This window comes from Triticum dicoccoides, chromosome 6B, assembly GCF_002162155.2.
Source record: "Triticum dicoccoides isolate Atlit2015 ecotype Zavitan chromosome 6B, WEW_v2.0, whole genome shotgun sequence".
Classification (NCBI taxonomy): domain Eukaryota; kingdom Viridiplantae; phylum Streptophyta; class Magnoliopsida; order Poales; family Poaceae; genus Triticum; species Triticum dicoccoides.
In genome coordinates this window covers 249,226,118-249,252,767 of record NC_041391.1, presented here as the reverse complement: position 1 = coordinate 249,252,767, position 26,650 = coordinate 249,226,118, and the positions used below count along the sequence as shown (strand labels likewise).

General features: G+C 46.2%; 2 long non-coding RNA genes across 2 annotated transcripts in view; one reads left to right on the top strand and one right to left on the bottom strand.

The window, feature by feature from the left end:
- The first annotated feature begins 20,392 nt into the window (after nt 1-20,392).
- On the top strand, nt 20,393-21,184 carry LOC119324010. The gene is made up of 3 exons (XR_005156709.1): nt 20,393-20,480; nt 20,621-20,729; nt 21,070-21,184. It is a non-coding gene; the product is annotated as an uncharacterized LOC119324010 (long non-coding RNA).
- A 711-nt stretch (nt 21,185-21,895) lies between these two features.
- Nucleotides 21,896-26,650, bottom strand: part of LOC119323273 — a 10,441-nt gene continuing 5,686 nt past the window's right edge. Inside the window, exon 4 of the long non-coding RNA XR_005156197.1 lies at nt 21,896-22,824. This is a non-coding gene — a long non-coding RNA (uncharacterized LOC119323273). The remainder of the gene's footprint in view (nt 22,825-26,650) is intronic.

Sequence of the window (26,650 nt, the reverse complement as noted above, 5' to 3'; positions counted from 1 at the left end):
GCTTCGATACGAGTGAGAAAATCTCATCGTATTCAACACTTTGAACTTGTTGAAAACCTTTCGCAACAAGTCGAGCTTAGTAGATAGTAACACTACTATCAGTGTCCGTCTTCCTCTTGAAGATCCATTTATTTAACATGGCTTGCTGATCATTGAGCAAGTCAATCAAAGTCCATACTTTGTTCTCATACATGGATCATATCTCAGATTTTATGGCCTCAAGCCATTTCGTGGAATCTGGGCTCATCATTGCTTCCTCATAGTTCGTAGGTTCATCATGGTCTAGTAACATGACTTCCAGAACAGAATTATCGTACCACTCTGGTGCGGACTGTACTTTGGAAGACCTACGAGGTTCTGTAGTAACTTGATCTGAAGTTTCATGATCATCATCATTAGCTTCCTCACTAATTGGTGTAGGAATCACTGGAACTGATTTGTGATAAACGATTTTCCAATTCAGGAGAAGGTACAATTACCTTATCAAGTTCTACTTTCCTCCCACTCACTTCTTTCGAGAGAAACTCCTTCTCTAGAAAGGATCCATTCTTAGCAACAAATGTTTTGCCTTCGGATCTGTGATAGAAGGTGTACCCAACAGTTTCCTTTGGGTATTCTATGAAGACGCACTTCTCCGATTTGGGTTTGAGCTTATCAGGATGAAACTTTTTCACATAAGCATCGTAGCCCCAAACTTTAAGAAATGACAACTTTGGTTTCTTGCCAAACCACAGTTCATAAGGCGTCGTCTCAACGGATTTTGATGGTGCCCTTTTAACGTGAATGCAGCTGTGTCTAATGCATAACCCCAAAACAATATTGGTAAATCAGTAAGAGACATCATAGTTTGCACCATATCAATAAAGTGCGGTTACGATGTTCGGACACACCATAACGTTGTGGTGTTCCAGGTGGCGTGAGCTGTGAAACTATTCCACATTGTTTTAATTGAAGACCAAACTCGTAACTCAAATATTCGTCTCCGCGATCAGATCGCAGAAACTTTATTTTCTTGTTACGATGATTTTTCCACTTCACTCTAAAATTCTTTGAACATTTCAACTATTTCAAACTTATGTTTCATCAAGTAGATATACCCATATCTCCTCAAATCATCTTGTGAAGGTCAGAAAATAACGATACTTGCCACGAGCATCAACACTCATTGGATCGCATACATCGGTATGTATTATTTCCAATAAGTCAGTAGCTTGTTCCATTGTTCTAGAGAACGGAGTTTTAGTCATCTTGCCCAAAAGGCACGGTTCGCAAGCATCAAATGATTCATAACCAAGTGATTCCGAAAATCCATCTTTTATTGAGTTTCTTCATGCGCTTTACACCGATATGACCCAAACGGCAGTGCCACAAATAAGTTGCACTAGCATTATTAACTTTGCATCTTTTGGCATCAATATTATGAATATGTGTATCACTACGATCGAGATCCAACAAACTATTTTCATTGGGTGTATAACCATCGAAGGTCTTATTCATGTAAACAGAATAACAATTATTCTTCAACTTCAAATGAATAACTGTATCGCAATAAACATGATCAAATCGTATTCATGCTCAACGCAAACGCTAAATAACATTTATTTAGGTTTAACACTAATCTCGAAAATATAGGGAGTGTGTGATGATGATCATATCAATCTTGGAACTATTTCCAATACTCATCGTCACTTCCCCTCAACTAGTCTCTGTTTATTATGTAACTCCTGTTTTGAGTTACTAATCTTAGCAACCGAACAAGTATAAAATACTCAGGGGTTACTATAAACACTAGTAAGGCACACATCAATAACATGTATATCAAATATACCCTTGTTCACTTTGCCATCCTTCTTATCCACCAAGTATTTAGGGCATTTCCGCTTCCAGTGACCATTTCCTTTGCAGTGTAAGCACTCAGTTTCAGGCTTTGGTCCAGCTTTGGTCTTCTTCACGGGAGTGACAACTTGCTTGTCATTCTACTTGAAGTTCCCTTTCTTTCCCTTTGCCCTTTTCTTGAAACTAGTGGTCTTGTCAAACATCAACACTTGATGCTGTTTCTTGATTTCTACCTTCGTTGATTTCAACATCACAAAGAGCTCGGGAATCGTTTTCGTCATCCCTTGCATACTATAGTTCATCACGAAGTTCTAGTAACTTAGTGATGGTGACTAGAGAATTATGTCAATCACTATCTTATCTGGAAGATTAACTCCCACTTGATTCAAGCGATTGAAGTACCCAGACAATCTGAGCACATGCTCACTTAGTTGAGCGATTCTCCTCCATCTTTTAGCTATAGAACTTGTTGGAGACTTCATATCTCTCAACTCGGGTATTTGCTTGAAATATTAACTTCAATTCCTGGAACATCTCATATGATCCATGACGTTCAAAACGTCTTTGAAGTCCCGATTCTAAGCAGTTAAGCATGGTGCACTAAACTATCAAGTAGTCATCATATTGAGCTAGCCAAACGTTCATAACGTCTGCATCTGCTCCTGCAATAGGTTTGTCACCTAGCGGTGCATCAAGGACATAATTCTTCTGTGCAGCAATGAGGATAAACCTCAGATTACGGATCCAATCCGCATCATTGCTACTAACATTTTTCAACACAATTTTCTCTAGGAACATATCAAAATAAACATATGAAAGCAACAACGCGAGCTATTGATCTACAACATAATTTGCAAAATACTACCAGGACTAAGTTCATGATAAATTTAAGTTCAATTAATCATATTACTTAAGAACTCCCACTTAGACAGACATCTCTCTAGTCATCTAAGTGATCATGTGATCCAAATCAACTAAACCATGTCCGATCATCACGTGAGATGGAGTAGTTTTCAATGGTGAACATCACTATGTTAATCATATCTACTATATGATTCACGCTCGACCTTTCGGTCTCCGTGTTCCGAGGCCATATCTGTATATGCTAGGCTCGTCAAGTTTAACCTGAGTATTCCGCGTGTGCAACTATTTTGCACCCTTTGTATTTGAACGTAGAGCCTATCACACCCGATCATCCCGTGGTGTCTCAGCATGAAGAACTTTCGCAACGGTGCATACTCAGGGAGAACACTTCTTGATAATTAGTGAGAGATCATCTTATAAGGCTACCGTAAAACAAAACAGAATAAGATGTATAACAGATAAACATCATATGCAATCAAAATATGTGACATGATATGGCCATGATCATCTTGCGCCTTTGATCTCCATCTCCAAAGTATTGTCATGATCTCTATCGTTACCGGCACGACACCATGATCTTCATCATCTTGATCTATATCAATGTGTCGTCACATGGTCGTCTCGCCAACTATTGCTCTTGCAACTATTGCTATCGCATAGCGATAAAGTAAAGCAATTATTTAGCACTTGCATCTTATGCAACAAAGAGACAACCATAGGGCTTCTGCCAGTTGCCGATAACTTCAACAAAACATGATCATCTCATACAACAACTTATATCTCATCACGTCTTGACCATATCACATCACAACATGCCCTGCAAAAACAAGTTAGACGTCCTCTACTTTGTTGTTGCAAATTTTACGTGGCTGCTACGGGCTGAGCAAGAACCATTCTTACCTACGCATCAAAACCATAACGATAGTTCGTCAAGTTGGTGCTGTTTTAACCTTCGCAAGGACCGGGCGTAGCCACACTCGGTTCAACTAAAGTTGGAGAAACAGACACCCGCTAGTCACATGTGTGCATAGCACGGCGGTAAAACCAGTCTCGCGTAAGCGTACGCGTAATGTCGGTCCGGGCCGCTTCATCCAACAATACCGCTGAACCAAAGTATGACATGCTGGTAAGCAGTATGACTTGTATCGCCCACAACTCACTTGTGTTCTACTCGTGCATATAACATCAACGCATAAAACCTGGCTCTGATACCACTATTGGGGAACGTAGTAATTTCAAAAATTTCCTACGCACACGCAAGATCATGGTGATGGCATAGCAACAAGAGGGGAGAGTGATGTCTACGTACCCTCGTAGACCGAAAGCGGAAGCGTTAGAACAACGTGGTTGATGTAGTCGTATGTCTTCACGGTCCGACCGATCCAAGCACCGAACGTACGGGGCCTCCGAGTTCAGCACACGTTCAGCTCGATGACGATCTCCGGCCTCCGATCCAGCAAAGCTCCAGAGATGAGTTCCGTCAGCATGACGGCGTGGTGACGATGATGATGCTCTACCGGCGCAGGGCTTCGCCTAAACTCCGCGACGATATGACCGAGGTGGAATATGGTGGAGGGGGGCACCGCACATGGCTAAGGAACGATACGTAGATCAACTTGTGTTGTTGTGCCTAGAGGTGCCCCCCTGCCCCCATGCCAAGGGGAGTCCTACTCCCACCGGGAGTAGGACTCCCTCCTTCCTTGTTGGAGTAGGAGAAGGGGGAAAGAGGGGGAGAGGAGGAAGGAAAGGGGGGCCGCACCCCTTGTCCAATTCGGACCAGAGGGGGGCTGCGTGCCTCCTTCCTTTCGGCCTCTCTCCTCTATTCCCGTATGGCCCAATAAGGCCCATATACTCCCCGGCGAATTCCCGTAACTCTCCGGTACTCCGAAAAATACCCGAATCACTCGGAACCTTTCCAAACTCCGAATATAGTCGTCCAATATATCGATCTTTACGTCTCGACCATTTCGAGACTCCTCGTCATCTCCTCAGTCTCATCCGGGACTCCGAACTCCTTCGGTACATCAAAACTCATAAACTCATAATATAACTGTCATCGAAACCTTAAGCGTGCGGACCCTACGGGTTCGAGAACTATGTAGACATGACCTAGAACTATTCTTGGTCAATAACCAATAGCGGGACCTGGATGCTCATATTGGTTCCTACATATTCTACGAAGATCTTTATCGGTCAAACCGCATAACAACATACGTTGTTCCCTTTGTCATCGGTATGTTACTTGCCCGAGATTTGATCGTCGGTATCCAATACCTAGTTCAATCTCGTTACCGGCAAGTCTCTTTACTCGTTACGTAATGCATCATCCCGCAACTAACTCATTAGTCACATTGCTTGCAAGGCTTATAGTGATGTGCATTACCGAGAGGGCCCAGAGATACCTCTTCGACAATCGGAGTGACAAAACCTAATCTCGAAATACGCCAACTCAACATGTACCTTGGGAGACACTTGTAGTACTCCTTTATAATCACCCAGTTACGTTGTGACGTTTGGTAGTACCCAAAGTGTTCCTCCGGTAAACGGGAGTTGCATAATTCTCATAGTTACAGGAACATGTATAAGTCGTGAAGAAAGCAATAGCAATATACTAAACGATCAAGTGCTAGGCTAACAGAATGGGTCAAGTCAATCACATCATTCTCCTAATGATGTGATCCCATTAATCAAATGACAACTCATGTCTATGGTTAGGAAACTTAACCATCTTTGATTCAACGAGCTAGTCAAGTAGAGGCATACTAGTGACTATATGTTTGTCTATGTATTCACACATGTATCATGTTTCCGGTTAATACAATTCTAGCATGAATAATAAACATTTATCATGAAATAAGGAAGTAAATAATAACTTTATTATTGCCTCTAGGGCATATTTCCTTCACTGAACTCATTAAAGTCTCTCTCTTTGTCAGGAGGCTCCTGGACGAACTATGTCCGGCTCGAGTGGGAAGCAGACGACGAAGGAATTCGCTGCCCACCCACCACCCACTTTATTGCCACGATCGATGATCTAACCGACGTGCCTGACTTCAACTCCGAAGACATCGACAGTATGGACGACGATGCAGGAGAAGCACAGGAACCACCGCTCACAGGGCGGTGGGCAGCCACCTCCTCATACGATATATATATATGGTGGACACTCCGAAGGAAACCAATGGCGCTGAGGCAGCGGAGGATAACCCCTCAGGGAGAAAAACAAAGCATGGGCGTTGTCGGCGCCGCTCCAAGCCCCGCCACAGCAATACCGGCCCAGGAGATGAAAACAATCCGGATGGTGCCGAAGAGGAATACAACCCCGACCAGCCTGTCTTTGAGTAGGCCGAACAGGCAACGGACGGATATTCAGAGGAGGACAACTACATGCCCCCTCCAAAGACGAGATTAGCCTCGGCAATTCCGAATGCGGCATGCCTGAGGATCCAGTGGAGCAAGTTTGCTTCAAGCAACGACTCATGGCCACGGCAAGGAGCCTGCAAAGGAAACAACAGCAGCTCAAGGCTAACCAAGACTTGCTCGTGGACAGATGGACCAAGGTCCTGGCCACCAAAAACAAAAACTCGACCGCCCCGACAAAGGGCACACACGACATAATTCGCTACCCCAACCTCAGCAGGAGAACCCAAGGCACATACCCCGACGTCAACACACCACAACGGTTCCAGACAATACGGATACATGAAGAGGCATCCTCAAGCCTCGGCGCAATTGTCATAAACGTCAAGTCAGGGAAGTTGGTGCCAAATCCAGCAACTCACAGTCCGGTCAGCGGACAAAAAGCAGCTCAAGCCTATACGGCCCGAGCAACATACTCGACCAACCATGTGAAATTCATGATACTCCTAGAAGGACGGCCAAGCACACCAATAGAGAATGCCGGATCCTCAAAACAAAGCGGCCAGTTGTGTGCCGGAAACAATGTGGGGAGGAGTCCAACAACGGCGAAGTCAAAAGATCCTCCAGATCATAAAAGTACGGTCGATCTCCCCCGATCATATCGACCGTCCGGACAACATCAACCACATCAATTCAATTGTAGTACCTCAAGAGCTAGTAGTCCGGGGGCTCCATCTCACATAAAGCCCCCGCGGGTATGAAGCCACAAATAACATCTTCCAAAATATGCCAGGTGCAAAGGACAAGTTTTATTGGCCCACCACTCTAACGGTTGTCTTCGGATCACCAAAAAATGCCGCACCAAAGAATAATTCTTCGGCACCTTCCCCTCATACGGTAATTTACCGTATGCTAACGGGATGAACTACGTTGACTAGATTCCATGTGGTAAACCACTAGGCCAACATCGTGTGACATAATCACACCTATGGGCAAGGCCGGACCCCGCCCTTAGAGCGGAAATCATACAGCTGCCGGAGTAGCGAGTCATGCATGCCTATCAAAATTTGATATGACAGCCAACTATCCAGACACCAACGGAGGAGTCCGCGCTACTTCACGGTATAAGGGCTGGGTTAACCAGGGTCCGATCAGGAACCCTTGGACCAACCACAAGAGGACGTTCAGCTGCCTCCAAATATTTGCCTTTATAAACTAACTTTGGCGCAGAACAGGATTGGCGACGTGGAATCGGCCCGGACACACAAGGGCAGGAGCATGCATGCGACCCCCCCGCCCCCAAAGAAGGCAGTCCGGATTCACTTCGGATCCACTCATAGCCCCCTCCAGTCCGGCCATCACAGGTTCCGCCAAAAACACCTCTTTTCATAATCATAAATCGTACTCATATGCATAGACATATCATCCTACTACAATGTGTAGACTTAAATAACACTTACCGGCCATCGTTTATCATCGACGCCTCTTTGTAAAAAACGGCGGCAACGCTCCTTGTTACGCCCGATTATGCCAGGGGCTTCACAATACGGCAATAAAGTCTGACCACCTTTTCGGTCGCTCGGCACCCCGAACTTATAGCACTATATGCATCAGCTTCGAATCATGTCTTGGGTCATTGGTTGGGTTTGCCCGGCTCCCATGTTTTGGTACCTTACGTTCCGCCCCATCGGCTAAGGTAGCGCTGGGAGAACTACTGCGATTGTGTCCCGGTTCTTCCGGATGAGCACCTCAGTAGAGAAAGCCGAAAACTGACTGTCATGATACAGCGAGAGCTAGTCAGCTGTTCGAGAGGTTGTAAAATCCTTAAAGATTTATTCCGCATAACGCCATTATAAATGCAGAGTGCGACGGATCGGTCTTCCGATCAGGCGTCAATAGAGCCCCTAGTTCGGCCTTCCGAACACTAGGGGCTGCACCGACCATACTCGAATTCCTATGGCTAAGTGAGAGTGGTAAAGCCCTATAGTTCGATTGCCTGGTTCGTGGTCAGGAACACCTCCTTAAAAGGACCCAGCCATGGGATAAAGAGTGTTCAGGTATGTCCCGAACACCCCCGTATTTCTTTCGTGGGGGCACAAGCCGACGACTGGCCAACTCTCAGGATTTACACACACTAAACAGCCGCACAGGAAGAACAAATGTTCAAATAAAAAAAGGCAATAAATAATAAAAGTGCCATTATCCCATATTACAAAAAACTCCACGAATGCCCTCAGGGAAATATAATGTCTTTGGTACACTTATCCACCACAAGGCGGGCTCCCTTCAGCACACCTTCATAGTACAGCTCGGGCTTGCGGTGCTCCTTACCCTCTGGCGGCCCCTCAGTCATCAGCTTCTCCGTGTCAAGCTTCCCCCAATGCACATTTGCACGGGCAAACGCCATGCACGCACCCTCTATACAGACTGATCGCTTAACAGCATCAAGCAGAGGGCAGGCGCCCACAATCCGCTTCATGAGTTTAAAGTAACTGCTTGGAATCGGCTCCGCGGGCCACAGCCGGACAACCAAGTCCTTCATGGCTAGCTCGGCCGCCTGGTGCAGTTCGACCAACTGCTTCAGCTGATTGATAAAGGGCACCGGATAGTTCGGCGCCAAATACTGCGACCAGAAATCCCTCTCCGCAGACTTCTTCTCCTCGGTTTGGTAGAATTGGGCGGCATCTGATATGCTGTGAGGCAGATCCGCAAACGCCCCTTGAAAAACAAGAATTCAGCTTGTCGCTTAGAGTTCTTTCCACTATCATGTAAAAATGGCCATGAATACAAAAGGCCTTACCAGCCGCAACCTTCCGGGCCTCCTGAATGTCCCGCACAGCACCTCGGGCATCTTCCCGAGCGTCTTCTGTGGCTTGGAGAGCTTGGGCAAGTTCGGATTCTTTCCCTACTAGACTCTGCTCCAAGCCTCGCTTTTCTTCACAGCCTCCTAGAGCTCTCGCTCAGCTGCGATGACCCTGGCCTTGTGTTTCTCACGAAGCGCCTGTTCGGCGGCCGCCTTCTCATTGGCATCAGCCACAGCCTTCTTCAATGCCTCATATTCGGCACTCGCTCCTAGAGCACACAATACAAATACTTTTCACTAGGCACAATTACTCATTCGTGCCAAATTCAAGACAATGTTTCAACACTTGTCCTCCAATTGCTTCCTCACATGGCCAAGCTCCTCCTCGGCCCATTCCAGGCTCTGCGTTAGTCCGGACACTTCCGCATTATGAGTGGTCATCTTCTCTGCGGATGCCTGTTTTCACATAAAGGGGTATATGTCATTAACAAAGGCTCCTGCAAAAGCGGAGAATTTGATCCCCTGCTCGGCTCTCTTTCTATCGCTGGACAGTGTATCAGGGGCTACTACTCATATTATGACGATTCCTCAAAGGTTTCTTAGAAAACATACCTCAAAGGCCTTTATAAGGCCAAGGCAGGACTCATTCAGCCCGCTCTCGGCGGACTGAATCTTTTCTACCACCGCACCCATGAGGGTCCGATGTTCGTCGACGATAGACACGTTCTTTAACGCTGTTGATAGACCGCCTGGCAGCTCCGCTTGGATAGAGATTGCCGGCGGAGTGGGCAAGCCTCCATCATCGAAGGTGGCTGCTCGCCTGATCCTGGAGCCTTAGAGGTCTCCAGGACTTTGTCCGGCTGTGGTCCGAACCCAAGATCGCCCCCATCGTCGACACGCCGGGGGGGCGCCGCCCCCATGTGTCTGGCCCCAGATACATGCCTCCCCTGTTCCGGGTCTTTTTGAGATGACACCTCGGTGTCGCGCCTGGACTTCAGGAAAGGGGCCTCTGGAGGTGTCTCGCTCACCAAAGCGTCTGAGCTCAGCGAATCCTCCGATGAGGACTGTTTGGCACGAGACCTCGCCGGGCTCTATGAAATATGGTGACAGTTAAAACTACTGTACCCAAACGACCCTGGATGCATACGCGCACTCGGATCTCGGATACTTACGACTTTTCTAGGGGCTAGGCCCTGGGATCCCACTCCGGGCTGTTGTCGGCAGCCGTGGTGGATGCCTCTGGGTGGGAACCTCTCGCCCTCTTGGGCGACTCGTCCTCTAGGGACGAGGAGGCTGCCCTTTTCTTCCCACCTCCAGAGTGAGGCTCATCCTCCTCTGCTTCCTCTTGTTCGTCTTCGGAAGAAGGAGCGTCGCTGGAGTCTTCGGATTTTGCGTCCGAAGCCTCGCGGCGACGGAGGCCACTCCGGGTCTTTTTGACCTTCTTGGAGGCCTCTTTCTTTGGTGCCTTGTAAGGCGTGGGGACCAACATCTTCGTCAGAAGAGGCCCGGCCGGTTCCTCCGGCAGCGGGGCCGGACAATGTATCCGCTCCACCTTCTTTATCCATCCCTGGGGTCACGATGAAACACGATAAAAATGTCTCCCTCAGGACATGTCAATTGAAGCATGGATGGACAGAGCGTGGCTATAACTTAATGGGCTTGCAGAATGGGATAATTGATACCCACGGTCTTCGGCGGAGCCCGGCCACGATTTGCCGGACTTAAAGAGCACATTCCAGATATCCTTGTGGGAGGAATCATAGAGCTCCCGAAGGGTTTGGTGCTCGGTTGGGTCGTACTCCCACAAATTGCAGGCGGCGCTAGCAAGGGAGAACCAGGCGAACTAGCATCACCTGGACTACATCGACGAGCTTGACGTCCTTGTCGTCCACACTCTGAACGCGCGTCTGGAGCAGTGACAGCTCATCGAATGAGGACCAGTTCGGGCCCTTCTTGGGCCAGGACGTGAGCCGCAGTGGGGCTCCGGATCTGAACTCAGGAGCTACAGCCCACTTTTTGCCGCGTGGTTTGGTGATATAGAACCACTGTTGCCACTCCTTGACGGAGTCGTTGAAGGCACCCCTCGGCCAAACGACCTTGGGCATTCTTGCTCACCATGGCACCGCCGCACTCGGCGTGCTCTCCACTCACCACCTTGGGCTTCACATTGAAAATCTTCAGCCATAGGCCGAAGTGAGGCAAAATCCGGAGAAAAGCCTCGCACAGGATGATGAACGTCGAGATATTGAGGAAAGAATTGGGGGAAAGATCATGAAAATCAATCCCATAGTAATACATGACTCCACGAACAAATGGGTGAAGGGGAAATCCGAGCCCGCGGACAAAATGGGGAAGGAACACAACTCTCTCGTGAGGCTCTGGAGTAGGGACGACGTGTCCCGCCGGTGGGAGACGGTGGCTGATCTTCTTGGCCAGATACCCGGCCTCCCGGAGCCTCTTGATATCCTTCTCCTGGACGGTAGAGGCCATCCATCTGCCTCCTGCTCCGGATCCAGACATCTTTGGAAAACCTCTCTTCGATGGAAAGGAAGAATGCCTGGGCGTTAGGGCTCGAACAGAGGGGAATTGGCTAGCGGAAGGAGAAGGCGTGGCTAAAGAGGAAGAGACCTTATCTCTTTATAGAGACGGTAAAAGCTTTTTGGCGTCTCCCCACTTGCCTGGTGGAACCCGCTTGCTTCCCACTCGCCGCGATTAGCGGTACGGTTGGATTACCCATGCCCGTATTAGTGAAAATCCCACAATAAGGGGACACGATCTCTGCTATGGCAAAACGTGCAGAAGAAACCGCCTCGCGATATGCGCTACGGCTGGTTGTGGGAAAATGGTTCAAATAATGACCCGACCGTAATAACATATCACGGCGTCTAAAAAGTTGTCAGCTGGAATATCATTTTCTCTACGGTGGTATGTGAAGATCATTTTACAGATCCGGACATGGTCTACGTGTTCGATAATTACCTTGGAGTATTCGGAGAAGGAACCCGCCTTGCAATGCCGAAGACAAGACTGCGCGCCGGACTCATCATCATTGAAGCCTGGTTCAGGGGCTACTGAGGGAGTCCTGGATTAGGGGGTATCCGAACAGCCAGACTATATACATCGTCCGGACTATTGGAGCGTGAAGATACAAGACTCAAGACTCCGTCCTGTGTCCGGATGGGACTCTCCTTTGCATGGAAGACAAGCTTGGCGATCCGGATATTACATTTCCTTCCTTGTAACCGACTCTGTGTGAACCCTAGCCCTCTCTGGTGTCTATATAAACCGGAGAGGTTGGTCCTTAGAAGGCCGATCACAATTACAATCATAATCATCATAGGCTAGCTTCTAGGGTTTAGCCTCTATGATCTCGTGGTAGATCTACTCTTGTACTACTCATATCATCAATATTAATCAAGCAGGAAGTAGGGTTTTACCTCCATCGAGAGGGCCCAAACCTGGGTAAACATTGTGTCCCTTGCTTCATGTTACCATCAGCCTAAGACGCACAGATCGGGACCCCCTACCCAAGATCCGCCGGTTTTGACAACAACACTTATCAAGATTTCGCATGCCCACGTGACCTAACCTTCTATGCCACAACCAACCTTTAGAATATTTAGCAATTAAGCAAGTTCTAGGTTGAGCCTTTTTAGTGAAACCAACAATGTATAGATCACCTCTACGTATACCAGTAAAGACCATATTAGGATTATCTCTTCGAAACACTTGGCAATCTACTTCAGTAAATAGGACACTGAAACCGAAATTGGCTAGTCTAGATACGGAAAGTAAGTTATAGCCAAGAGATTCAACGAGCATAACATTTTGGATGGAGTTGTCATGTGAGATGGCCACCTTACCAAGGCCAACCACCTTACCCTATGAGTTATCACCAAAAGTGACATACTTTCAGGGGCCGTCATTTTCAGCAAGCTCATGAAACATATCCTTGTCTCCGGTCATGTGATCGGTACATCCACTATCAAGAACCCATTCCTTTCCTACGGCCATGTAACCAAGAAGGTTAGCCATAAGACCAAAGTGTCTCATAGACTCATCAAGATGAAAGTTACTATCATCATCCTCGTCATAAATACCCATGTTCAACATCGTCTTGTGATTGATCATCACCTAGAGAGAGTGATTCATTAGATGTATGACCATGACAATGTGCATATTTATGAATTCTAATGACTTGAGAGATGATGCTACTAATGACTCCCACATCTCCTTTGGCACGCATGACGTCACAAAGCTCAAATAGACAATCATCAAATTTAGGGTCACTAGGTTTCATTTTATGAAAAGCAATGGACAGTTGAAGAATCTCATTTAGGTTTTTCAAGGAATAGTTTGGAAAGCGTTCCTCAAGATATCTCCATATAGTATAAGCACAATCAAATGTAGGCAAGCATACAAGCAAGTTCCTAGGCAATCCTCTAATAATAAGATTAATAGTTCTAAGATTGCGGGTCATGTCAACAGACTCATTGGGGGTAGGATGCAATGGATCAATAGGAGGTGCACAAGGGCTAGTAATATACTTGTTCAAATTATATTCATTGAAAATCTCAAGCATCTCATTTTTCCAAGAACTATAGAACTCTCCATCAAGCATAGGCACTCTATGTTAATACTCCCAATCATAGACTCATCCATCTTCCTCCAATGGTGATTAAACCAAAGCAATGGAGACCAATGTTCTGATACCAATTTAAAGGATCGAGAAGAGGTGTCTAGAGGGAGGGGGGATAGACCCTCAACAAGCAAAAGTAGTAGTTTTTAAGTTCTTCAAGTTGAGGTGGAGTTTTAGCACAAGTTTAAGGACACACAATACATTTCAAGCAAGCATGGCAAGAGTATAGGTAGAGGAAAGAGTAAAGCATGCAAGTTGCAAGAAAGTAAATGGATGGGATTGGAGTGTGCAAACGCAATGAAGATACGGAGATTTTTGGCGTGGTTCCGATAGGTGGTGCTATCGTACGTCCACGTTGGTGGAGACTTCAACCCATGAAGGGTAATGATTGAGCGAGTCCACGGAGGGCTCCACCCACAAAGGGTCCACGAAGAAGCAACCTTGTCTATCCCAACATGGCCCATCGCCATGAATGACTTGCCTCACTTGGTAGATCTTCACAAAGTATGCGATCTCCTTGCACTTACAAACTCCTTGGTTCAACTCCACAATCTTGTCGGAGGCTCCCAAGTGACACCTAACCAATCTAGGAGACATCACTCTCCAAAAGGTAATAGACGGTGTGTTGATGATGAACTCCTTGCTCTTGTGCTTCAAATGATAATCTCCCCAACACTCAACTCTCTCTCACACAGATTTGGCTATGGTGGAAAGATGATTTTAGTGGAAAGCAACTTGGGGAAGGCTAGAGATCAATATTCTTGTGGTTGGATTGGAATGTCTTGGTCTCAAAACATGAGTAGGTGGTTCTCTCTCAGAAAATGAGTAGTGGAAGTGTAGGCACGTTCTTATGGCTCTCTTTTGAATAGAGAAGGGGGTGGAGGGGTATATATAGCCTCCACACAAAATCCAACCGTTACACACATTTGACCCAACTCGGTCAGACCGAATAGAAGAACTCGGTCAGACCGGTTCAGTTCAAAATGTGAACGTTAGGAATCTCAATGGGACCGACATGATGAACTCGGTGGGACTGATGTGCTAGGGCTAGGGAAAAACCTCGTCTCGGTGTGATCCATTGCATGAACACGGTGAGACCGATTTCAGCAATGAGTTAACAGAGAGTTGGTGAGGCAAACTCGGTGGGACCGATCACTCATTTCTGTGAGACCAAAATAATTGCGACAGGCAACAGAGAGTTTGCAAGGCCATCTCGGTGAGACCGAGATCCGTATCGGTGGGACCGAATTGTCTAGGGTTCCTCGCAGTGGCTATGTCAAAAGAACTCGGTGGCGCCGGATAGATCAAATCGATGGGACCGAGTTTGAGTTTAGGTTTAGGACATATTTGGAAATGAGAAGGTGGCTGAGGGTTATGGAGCAATATCACTAAGCACTTTGAGCAAGTAGACCATTAAGCAACACCTCATCCCCTTTTAATAGTATTGGCTTTCCTATGGACTCAATGTGATCTTGGGTCACTAAAATGAAAATGAAGAGCCTTGAGCCTTTTGCCAATCTTTGTCCTTAGCATTTTGAAGGGGTTTCACATCCTCTTGTCCAAGCCACGCCATTGTTGAACTTTCTGAAACATACTAGATAAAGATATTAGTCCAACAAGAGATATGTTGACATTAATTAGCAAAATCACCCAGGGAGCACTTGTGCTTTCAGTTCCCAATCTTCAGAGTTGCGTCTAATTTTCAAGAAGATCCCACCTGAATTCAATAGTCTTCTTCATAAAGGTTCACGTACAAGAAGTATCGAGCATGGATTGATCACTACGTGAAAGTCGAGCATAAAATTTTGTATAATAATTTCTCTCAGAAACTCATGGTTAGGGCATGAATATAACATTGAATTAAGCCTCCCCCGATCTTGAGCGATACTTTCTCCTTCACGGAGCCAAAAATTATAGATATAATTTCGATCACGATGAACTAGATGCATAGGATAAAACTTTTGGTGAAATTCCACTTTAAATCGATTCCAGCTCCAAGATCCAATATCATCACATAGCCTATACAATGTCAATGCTCCCTGCTACGTCTTGAGCTTGCGTTGGTTTTCCTCGAAGAGGAGAGGGTGATGCAGCAATAGTAGCGTAAGTATTTCCCTCAGTTTTTGAGAACCAAGGTATCAATCCAGTAGGAGGCTCCTCAAAAGTCCCACGCACCTACACAAACAAACTGAGAACTCGCAACCAACGCAATAAAGGGGTTGTCAATCCCTTCACGGCCACTTGCGAAAGTGAGATCTAATAAAGATAGTATGATAAGATAAATATAGTTTTGGTATTTTATAATATAGATGCAAAAAGTAAAGATGCAAATAAAAGTAGATTGAAAGCAAATATGATAAGAGATAGACCCGGGGGCCATAGGTTTCACTAGAGGCTTCCCTCAAGATAGCATAAGTATTACGGTGAGTGAACAAATTACTGTCGAACAATTGATAGAAAAGCGCATAGTTATGAGATTATCTAGGAATGATCATGTATATAGGCATCACGTCCATAACAAGTAGACCGACTCCTACCTGCATCTACTACTATTACTCCACACATCGACCGACTCCTTCCTGCATCTAGAGTATTAAGTTCATAATAACAGAGTAACGCTTTAAGCAAGATGACATGATGTAGAGGGATAAACTCAAGCAATATGATATAAACCCCATCTTGTTATCCTCGATGGCAACAATACAATACGTGCCTTGCAACCCTTTCTGTCACTGGGTAAGGACACCGCAAGATTGAACCCAAAGCTAAGCACTTCTCCCATGGCAAGAAAGACCAATCTAGTAGGCCAAACCAAATTGATAATTCGAAGAGACTTGCAAAGACAACTCAATCATACATAAAAGAATTCAGAGAAGATTCAAATATTATTCATAGATAAACTTGATCATAAACCCACAATTCATCGGATCTCGACAAACACACCACAAAAAGAGTTTACATCGAATAGATCTCCACAAGAGTGGGGGAGAACATTGTATTGAGATCCAAAAGAGAGAAGAAGCCATCTAGCTAATAACTATGGACCCGTAGGTCTGTGGTAAACTACTCACAACTCATCGGAGGGGCAAGGATGTTGATGTAGAAGCCCTCCATGGTTGATTCCCCCTCCGGCAGAGTGTCGGCAAAGGCCCCAAGATGGGATCTCGCGGATACAGAAGGTTACAGTGGTGGAAATTGTGTTTCGTGGTGCCCCTGGTTGTTTTCGGGGTACGTAGGTATATATAGGAGGAAGAAGTACGTCAGTGGCCACTCGAGGGGCCCACGAGACAGGGGGGCGCGCCCTACAGGGGGGCGGCCTCCTATCTCGTGGAGCCCTTGGCTGCTTCTTGACTTGCACTCCAAGCTCTCCGGATCACGTTCGTTCCAAAAATCACGCTCCCGAATGTTTCATTCCGTTTGGACTCCGTTTGATATTCCTTTTCTTTGAAATACTAAAATAGCCAAAAAAATAGCAATATGGGCTAGGCCTCCGGTTAGTAGGTTAGTCCCAAAAATGATATAAATGTGTAAAATAAAGCCCATAAACATCCAAAAGGAGTAATATAGTAGCATGGAACAATCAAAAATTATAGATACGTTGGAGATGTATCACTCCCCCCTCCCCCAAGATAAAGGGAAAACCTTCTTCTTAACTTCATCTATGGGTAAACCTGCAAGCTTAAATAATCGACAAACTTCATCCACATAGATTAGATGCATATCAGGATGTAGTGTTCCATCTCCTTCATAAGGATTAGCTAGCAGTTTCTCTATCATACACGAAAGAATTTCATAACCTATATTTTCAGGTTGTAGGTTGAGGGGAAACATTTTATGCTCCCAGTCGAGGTGAAGATACCTTGAACAAACCCCTCAAAGGATTGTTTTCCATAGTGACAAGTAACAGTAAATTTCAGCACGTAATTTAATTTTTTTTCCTTACCAAATTCTGCTTACCAAAGGCACTTCACTCCCCGGCAACGGTGCCAGAAAAGAGTCTTGATGACCCACAAGTGTAGGGGGTCAATCGTAGTCCTTTCGATAAGTAAGAGTGTCGAACCCAACAAGGAGTAGAAGGAAATGACAAGCGGTTTCCAGCAAGGTAATTTCTACAAGCACTGAAATTATGGTAACAAGTTGTTTGATAGCAAGATAGTTTGTAAGAAGTAACAGGTAGAAATAGTAATAATAGGTGCATCAAGGTAGCCCAATCCTTTTGTGGCAAAGGACAGGCCAGAACAGTCCCTAATAATAAGCAAGCGTTCTTGAGGACACACGGGAATTTCATCTAGTCACTTTCCTCATTTTGGTTTGATTCGCTTTCGCTACTTTGATAATTTGATATGTGGGTGGATCAGTGCTTGGGTGCTGTTCTTACTTGAACAAACCTCCCACTTATGATTAACCCCTCTCGTAAGCATCCACAACTACGAAAGAAGAATTAAGATAATATCTAACCATAGCATTAAACATATGGATTCAAATCAGCCCCTTACGGAATATCACATAAACTAGGGTTTAAGCTTTTGTCACTCTAGCCACCCATCATATAATAACTACTCCACAATGCATTCCCTTATGCCCAAAGATGACGAAGTGTCATGTAGTCGACATTCCGCGACACCACTAAGGGAATCACAACATACATATCATCAAAATATCAAACGAATATCAAATTCACATGATTACTTATGACAAGACTTCTCCCATGTCCTCAAGAACAAAAGTAACTACTCACAAAGCATATCCATGTTCAAGATCACAGGGATATTAAATAGCACAATGGATCTGAACATATTATCTTCCACCAAATAAACCAACTGGCATCAACTACAAGATGTAATCAACACTACTAGCAACCCACAGGTACCAATCTAAGGTTTTGATACAAAGTTTGAATACAAGAGATGAACTAGTGTTTGAGATGAGATGGTGTTGGTGAAGATGTTGATGGAGATTGATCCTCCCACGATGAGAGGGTTGTTGGTGATGACAATGACTTTGATTTCCACCTCACGGAGGGAAGTATCCCCGGCGGAATCGCTCTGCCGGAGAGTAAAAGTGCTCCTGCCCAAGTTCCGCGTCGAGACGGCGGCGCTCCATCTCAAAAGTCCTCTCTTTATTTTTTCTAGGTCAAATGTGAATATATACCAGAAGATGGTCGCCAGAAGTGGGCCAGGTGGCCCACTACCCTCTAGGGCACGCTAGGGGGAGGGCGCACCCTAGTGCCTAGTGGGCACATGGGTGCCCTCCTCCAGAATCCGTTTTCTCCAGTATTTTTTATATATTCCAAAATAATTCTTCGTAAATTTTCAGCTCATTTGGAGATGTGCAGAATAGGTATCTCTGACATAGTTTTTTCAGGTCCAGAATTCCAGCTGTCGGTATTCTCCCTCTTTGTGTAAACCTTGCAAATTATGGGAGAAAATGCATTAGAATCACTCCCCAAAGTGTTATAATGGATAAAAACACTAAGAATAATAGTAAGAAAGCATGATGCAAAATGGACGTATCAACCTACAACATGAAGGAACATGGCAACTTGATCTTCCACAATGTTGTGGATGTTATCTTCTAGCATCCCCCCTACTCCTGAACGTCTGCACAAGACTGGCGAAAGATGTTCTTTTCATTCAATGCATCCATAGAGCCTATGTGTCAATTCAGTTGTAAATGCAGTTCAGATTCGCTATCCTCTTCTTATCCTGGTTTAACATTGGGGCATACCAGATGACATGCTTGTCACCACGACGAACAACTCTCTTGGGGATCAATATGAGCCAGACCTGAATCAGCCATCAGGGTTGCTGCCTAAGCTACCAGCTTCATATGTTCGTCCATAGCCTATGCGACATCAATGGTGCGGTGAGCAATGGGAAATCGGTCCTACACCTTGCCCAGCGGCCTAACAAACGACCTAACATATGAGGGGGGAGGGGGTTGTATATTGCTTACAGGCTTCGAAGACGAGGATGAGGACTGGGGGGGAGGCATAGTTGAGACGAGGAAGAGCACGCGGAGGCCAAGAAGACAGGAGAAATAGCTCCTGCTGCCGGAGAGTGATGTTGGCGCCTCCATCGCCGTAGCTTGCGCATATCTGAGTTGTTGTCGCTGCTGGTGCTAAGAACCGAGGAAGGGCTTGTCCTAGAGCAAGAGGTGAGCGAGTAAATGGGGGGATGGGCTGAGGCTAGATTTCGCGTCATCCGCCTCGGCTGATTTCCTTCTCGCACCATCTCCGCTCGATTTCCCCTTGCACCAACGCGTGCGTGCTGCCTTTCTTTTGCGCCCCACTTAGTCTGGTTCATTGGAAACTGCCGATTCAAGCATTACTAGCAAAGCCAGGCTTTAGGGTGCTTTAAAGTTCGTGGTGATATGAGCCAAACCTCTCTGCTTACAATCAAACACGTTTTTTTTTGGCCCAACTCAACTGGGCCTGATTGGAGGTAGGTAATGCGCAACCAAACACGTCCTAAGGAGAGCCCAAAGCCATAAATCGGATATGGCAGAACAACTATGGGCTGAAGAAATCCCACTCCTCCGAGAGAGCCTCTTCGTATCATTTCTTCCCAGCCACATTCTCTCTCTTCGGAAAAAGAAGAGGGTCCGCCGCCGTGCTCTCACCGGCCGCCTGCCACCCTCCTCTGCTCCTTCTCTTCTCTGCCACAGCTTTGACTCGCATCGGGGTTGCTCTTAGCGGTCGCACAGCAAGGAGCTTGGTTGATAGCAAAGCGACGGACGGTGACATTGGGGCCGCCGCCGCCACCTCCTCCTGGCTAGTCCTCAACGCGGGCCATCGCAGCTTCGCAGGTACCATCATCAACCCTCGAGTCAAAGAAGATACCAGTTTTTGCCATGACCAGCAAGATCCACCTGCTCTTACCCTTCTAGCTGCAGCACGATCGCCGCCGGGCTCCCTTGCTCCCCCACACCCCCCTCCCGTTGGGTAAAGGATTTAAACCTAACCTTTTCGCACGATAGGTAAGATCCACAGCACCTCTCCTTTCTAGCTCCAGCATTCTTCGGCCGTGGCACCGCCATCAGTCGTTAGTTTGAGATAAAAACCTCATTTCCGGCAGGATTCAGGCAATTCTCATACGAGCTTTCCCCCCAACTTGCAGCCGCAGGATCATCCACTGGCAGATAGGCCGCATCACCTCGTCCTCCCACCCGCGCGGCGGCAACATCAAATCGAGGATCAGCCGGGGCAGACTCAACTCTTCTGTTAAGGTGAAAATGCGTCACCTTTGCAGTTTAGTACATCCAGTAATTGTCATTGCGCTCTGTCGTACCGCAACCAGCAGTGGGAATTTTACATATGATTATTTCTTTTGGGTTCCCAATATATGCTGTCCAAATTGGTTCGAGTACTCTGAAGTTGCATATATCCTGGACAGCATATATTCATAACTTTCTTTTGTCTGCTAAAATTAAATTAATGGTTTTAGTGTTTGTCGGATGACATGTTTGTCTGAATTAATACAGTTATGGCATTTTGCTATCATCAAAACTAATAATTTTTTTACCTTGAACTAGCATCAATCTTTAATTATGTTATTGTTGTGCTCAGGTTCATTCATTGAATTGAAAAGGAAAGGCATTTCCAGAGAATGGCAAAATCAAGGTACATTTATCAACTTGAAATTCTGCATATCCGATGCTTTAAATTACCAGGTTGACTAATAAAATCTGGAGAGTAAAATGAGACCTGAAATTGTGCCCACACGGTAGTTTACTAGATAGGGGTCTTAGGTTGAAAAAGCTTGTCACCAAGGAAAGCCACCATTTGTCCAAGCCGTTTCCCTTTTTACTTATTTTTCTCATATTTATTTTAAAAAGGATCACTATGCTTCAAGATTGTTTGTCATCTCAATAATTTGGTGGCTGAGGTCCAAATACATGGTACCACACCGCTGAACTGCAAGCCAGCGGCATTGTTGACGACTGTGTGCGCCGCGGGCAGAGGTACAAGGGGGCTGCACAAGCACAAACTGCGGGCAGCGGTTCGCCTCCGTTTCAATGAATAAGATCCACGTATTTTGATGTTGTAACTTTGACAATGAACTAGGCCAACAATGTATAAGTTATGTGGCTTGAAACTCTTTTCGAATACAAATTCAACAACGTAACTTTTGTCGCACATAACCAAAATGTTGTTGGTTAACTTTATGGTAAAAGTTAGATCTTGAAATGTGTGTGCACCTTATTCTTTGGATATTTTGAATGGAGGTGGTGGAATACAAAATAAAACGTGGCAAAATAAAAACGCCAATGCAAATCATTAAATAGTGGCATAGATATTATCAGAAAAATAAAACGTGAGTAGCCAGCAACTAACAGAGGGAGGGAGGCCACGACATTCTGGACAACATAGAGATCCTTGAAGATCAGTGGGAGGGAGGATCACTATGTTTCAAGATTGTATGATAACGAACTGTTTTAATACATCTTTTGTGCGAGATGTAGCAGTGTCAAAATCACCAACAAAAACTCCAACCTCCAAGATCAGTTCAGGGGCATGTTTGGCTCATAACCAACCTGTGCGTACATAAGCAGCAACTTTGAGCAGCTAAACCCACATAACTTGCTTGATCAAGTATCCTTGCCGAAACCATTTACTGCTCTAGATGCTAGACCGTGCAAAGAGGCACTTGCAGATTATACACATTCACAGAACATAACATATACATACAGACATAACCTCAACCTTCTCTTGCTATGGAGCCTTACAGCCATTCGAGTATTTCAGCTTCGTGCTAACAATGATTCCTACAAACAGCCTGATCAAACATATCGATCCCTTTAAACAGCAGCATGTTGCATTTTGCTCTGCGCACACATGTATCAGCGCCTTCTGAGCTATATGCATGAAAAGCAGAAGGCCAAGCAACAGAGGTCAGATCATACAGAGTCAATTATCATCCAGGGTGCTACGCCCTCTAGCAGCTGAATCTTTTCTCCAAGAGTTCCATTATCCTGCTTCACATGACATAGTTCACTTCAACAATTATACCTTTCACGAACACAACAGCTTCCAATCCATCCAGTTCAAATCATTAACTTTGAAAATATGCTTTCTACAGAGAGAACCAATCAACCTCTCCGCTGCCTCCTCATTGTCTTATTAGCAGAACTAAAAGGGCCATCGCTGTAGCTCCCCTGTTTCAGGTTGTCCAGCACCACCGTACCAGGGATGAATGCATTCAGATAGCAATAATGACCGCTATTCCTGTGTTTGGTCTGATATATAGTAGGCGCCCTTCCAAATTCTTCACAACTTCATTCAAAATCACCTTGCATGACACACTGCCAGTCTGAATTTCTCCTGCAACATGGTAAAAAAGAATGAATGAGAACACATAAAAAGATAGCAGAACAAAAAGGCAGAGCAAACCCACCGATCGGCCAGGGACAAATCCCAACATTTATGGCCATACACTAATTCTTCTCACCATTTCTGGCAACCATAGTTCATAGTCAGTCAATAGTCACTGCAAAAGGCCCATACAAGATCAAGCCCACACAGCTCAATTCGCAGTCCTCTGCTTTCTTCATCATGATCGCGCAACCTTGCGAGGGCTGGATGGGAATAACGTCAAACCTGAACTTTTGGTGCTATTTTTTTGAGCTATGAAAGGCCAAAGATGTCCCCAGTGATGGGGTACTGGGCAATGCCGCTATTCCACATTCACGAATAGCGTTGTAAGGTTTACATTGTTGGGTGTTACATGAAACCGCCCTCGTACTAGCAATTGAAGTGGTTGTACTGCAGCCCTCACCCCTTCCTGTTTAACTGACCTTGCTGACTAAGGCCTCTACGGGTGGGACGTGACCTAGGACTTCTTCGAGTGCCGCATCTTCCCCTTGGGCCCGCGGAATTCCTATTTTGGGAGTTCTCCGAGGAAGAAGCTAGGTCTGTAGTCATCGTTAAGCTTTTTTATGCCTATCGTCGGTAAGCTTTTTTATGCCTTGCTGCAGCTGCTCGTAGCATCCTGCATGGCTAGCCTTCTTGCTGTCGCAGGTTACCCAAGGGACCAAGCTCTAGCTTGGGCCACATTAGCTAGCACTGGCGCATACGATGGAGAGAGATCTCAACCGAAACTTAGGGGTCGTGAGCTAGAACCATCCGACTCCCAGACGAGGAAAAGACGGGGTGACCGCGACGCCATGGAGCTCCTCCCCTCAAATGTCCCATGGTGCCCTGTAATCATGATATCATGTGACTTGGTCTTCTCTTACGAGGGATTTGATCTTTGGTGCCCCATAATCACGATATCCTGTGACTCTTGGTCTTCTCTTATGAGGGATTTGACCTTTGTCATAATGGCGATTCCAGTAGTATGTGCCCTATCCGAGACCCCCTGATGTCCATTCCCCCATCAAAGGAATCTTCCAAGCCATAGTTTCGCTCGGATGCCGAGGAGGCCCATCCCGTTGAGATGGAAGATGAACTTCTCATCCAAGAGTTATGGGCACGAGTCGAGGCTAGACACATGTGCGCACATGATTTCGATCCTCTAGAACACTAATCTGCAAAAGAGACAATAGTTGCGGTGGATCTATATTGTGTTTTTCGTATTAGTTAAGGACTAACCTGAAGTCGTGCGCAATTAGCATCGCTGGGTGCTCGTCGGTCAACGCCGGACACGACCAGCCGTAAGGCGGACATGTCGGATTTGCATGCCAAGGTGGTCACCGGACGGACATCAACTTGAGGTTAGCCCTATGAGTCCAGACTATGGAACGACACATCACCGTTGTGTGGGCGGAACTTGAGCAAGTGCCCCGCACCACGCCGGCTGAAAAGGGGAGCAAGGATTGTCATGGGAGGTTCTTGGTGGCGTCACATAAGGAGTCGGTGTGGTCTGTCTTTGGCTTCTACAACCTTTTTCTATCCTATTTAGGCCTATGGATGGAGCCCCCAAGGATCTCGACAATCTAAGTGACTTGGGGCATGTTGAAGAGTTCTTCGTTTGCTTAATGCAGCTGGTAGTGGCGAACAAAGTGAAGGAAGCGAGCGGAAGGATTGCTTTCTGAGTTCTTGCCCTGAACCATGGACAACTTTCCTGATGTTGACCTATTGGTGATAGGAGACCATGTTTCGTGAACAGGTTCAGGGTGGGTGGACGGTAGCTCCGTGCGGGGTCCTCGAACCTTGGTGCTCCTCGAGAATGTTTCATCCCCGGGAAGCCCACGCTAGTAAGCTCGATACTTGTAATAGTGGAAAAATAACGCAAAAAATTATATAATTATAAGAAAAGGACATAGCATCTTTGTTTGCTATGGCCCCCCCGTGCCACTAGCTTATAGAAAAATAGATTTTTTGACCTTTCCTAGCCCCCCGATCCGCTTGACTCAAAGGAATCATGTCTTGGGGAAGGCGGCCTTTCCTGCGATGTCGGTTGCGCGAATGGGCCGTGAAGTCCTAGCCGACCCCATGGTCCCCATTCGTCTCTATAGCAAGCTGCATGGAATAAGGCTTCACGTGGCACTCTTGGACTTTTGAGAGAGATTAATTTCCAAGTGTTAGCGGCTAGAAAGTCCAAGGTGGGTTGCCATACCACGAGGTGCCCCCTCGAATCCCGTGTAATATCGTGGACTAAGCACCAATAGTATTTTAATAAAAAACAGCTTTGTGACATGCCCCCTGAGAGGTCAGGCCACTTAGATTGGCCAAGGCGAATGTGAATCTAGGGTTTGCCATGTGGATCTAAGGAACTCCCTAGGGGTAGATTACCCTCTAATGTCGGTGGAGCCATCTTGAGAGACCACGGCCAAAGTTGTGCCTCCGTCTCATGTTCTTCGGCCGCGTTGCTCAACTCCATGAGGAAGTGGGGGCAAAAGGTTGTATATGGTTGCTAGATGCGACATCTTCCACAATGCAGAACTCCTGCACCCCCCCCCCCTCCCCCACCCAAACACAATATTTCAGTGAAGAAATACCTAGCTTGACGCGAGGCGGCTTATCATGGTTTCACTTGCTGAGACGGAAGGAATTTCAGGTAGTTAGTAAGATGAGGTATAAGTGAGAACATTTATTGACCCGTGGAGGCCCAAGACCTTACACCGGGCAAATTGGAAAATGAAACACTCACTTAATTACGCCCTAGCCTGCCTAAAGGTTTCTCGCTTCGGTACCTCTGCCCTAAGGCCTTTTAAGTCTCCTTTTTCCTCGGAGTAGACTCAGGCCCCTTCTTGGGCGTTGAGGTTATCTCCCCGAGTTGACCTTGAGGCGCATTACTTGTTCTTCAAGCTCATCGATGCATATGGTTGCCATGCCAATGCTCTTTGTGCCACAGCGAACGATTGCCTTCATACGACATGGGACCGTAATGACTCTTCGGCCTGGGGAGCTTGAGGCAAGAGTACGCATAATAGGGTACGACCATGAGCTTGGCAAGAGTTGGCCATCCTAGGATAGCATTAAATGCCATCTTGAAGGCAGGTGATGGCGAAGAGCACATTGTTGTATGGAAGTTGTCTGTGGGGCCAAAGGAGGCAAATAAGGTGACCTATCTAATAGGTTTGGCGAAGATTCGATGACTCTTCGATGGAAGGATTACCTGACGGGCTTGATCAAGGACCTCAGGATCTAGAGGCCATCCAAGGTATCGGTGAAGACACTGTTGAGTGAACTCCCTCCATCGATGAGTACTTGGTGATGTTTCAGATGGCTATGGTCAGGGTGAGCACCCAAGGGAAACGGCCTAGCTGAGTTTAAGTTTTCTGGGAAGGTTTTAATATTGAAGGTGATGGCCATATCCGGCCGCTTGACTGTTGTTTTTGGGATGGTTATGAATACAATAGCCCGTGGTTGCTTCTTGACAACCTTGTACTGTCTCTTTAACTTGTACGACGCCAAGCAGACGAATATATGGTTCAAGGTGTAGTGGGAAAAAGGTCAGTGTTGTTGTGAGTTTTTGTTGACCTTAACATTCGCCACCTAATGACGTCCCATGGTGTCCACCTCAACTCCATCTGAGCCTTCAAATAGGTGTGGCAGTTTCTGAGGTTGTGCTTATCAGTTTGGTGCAAGGGACAACTCTTGTCGAAGTCGCCCTTGTCTTCAATCCATGGTTGGAAGACTGCGGTGTTAACGATCGGCTTGCTCTTCCCCTTGAAAGGAGAGGAGTTACGCTTCCCACCGAATG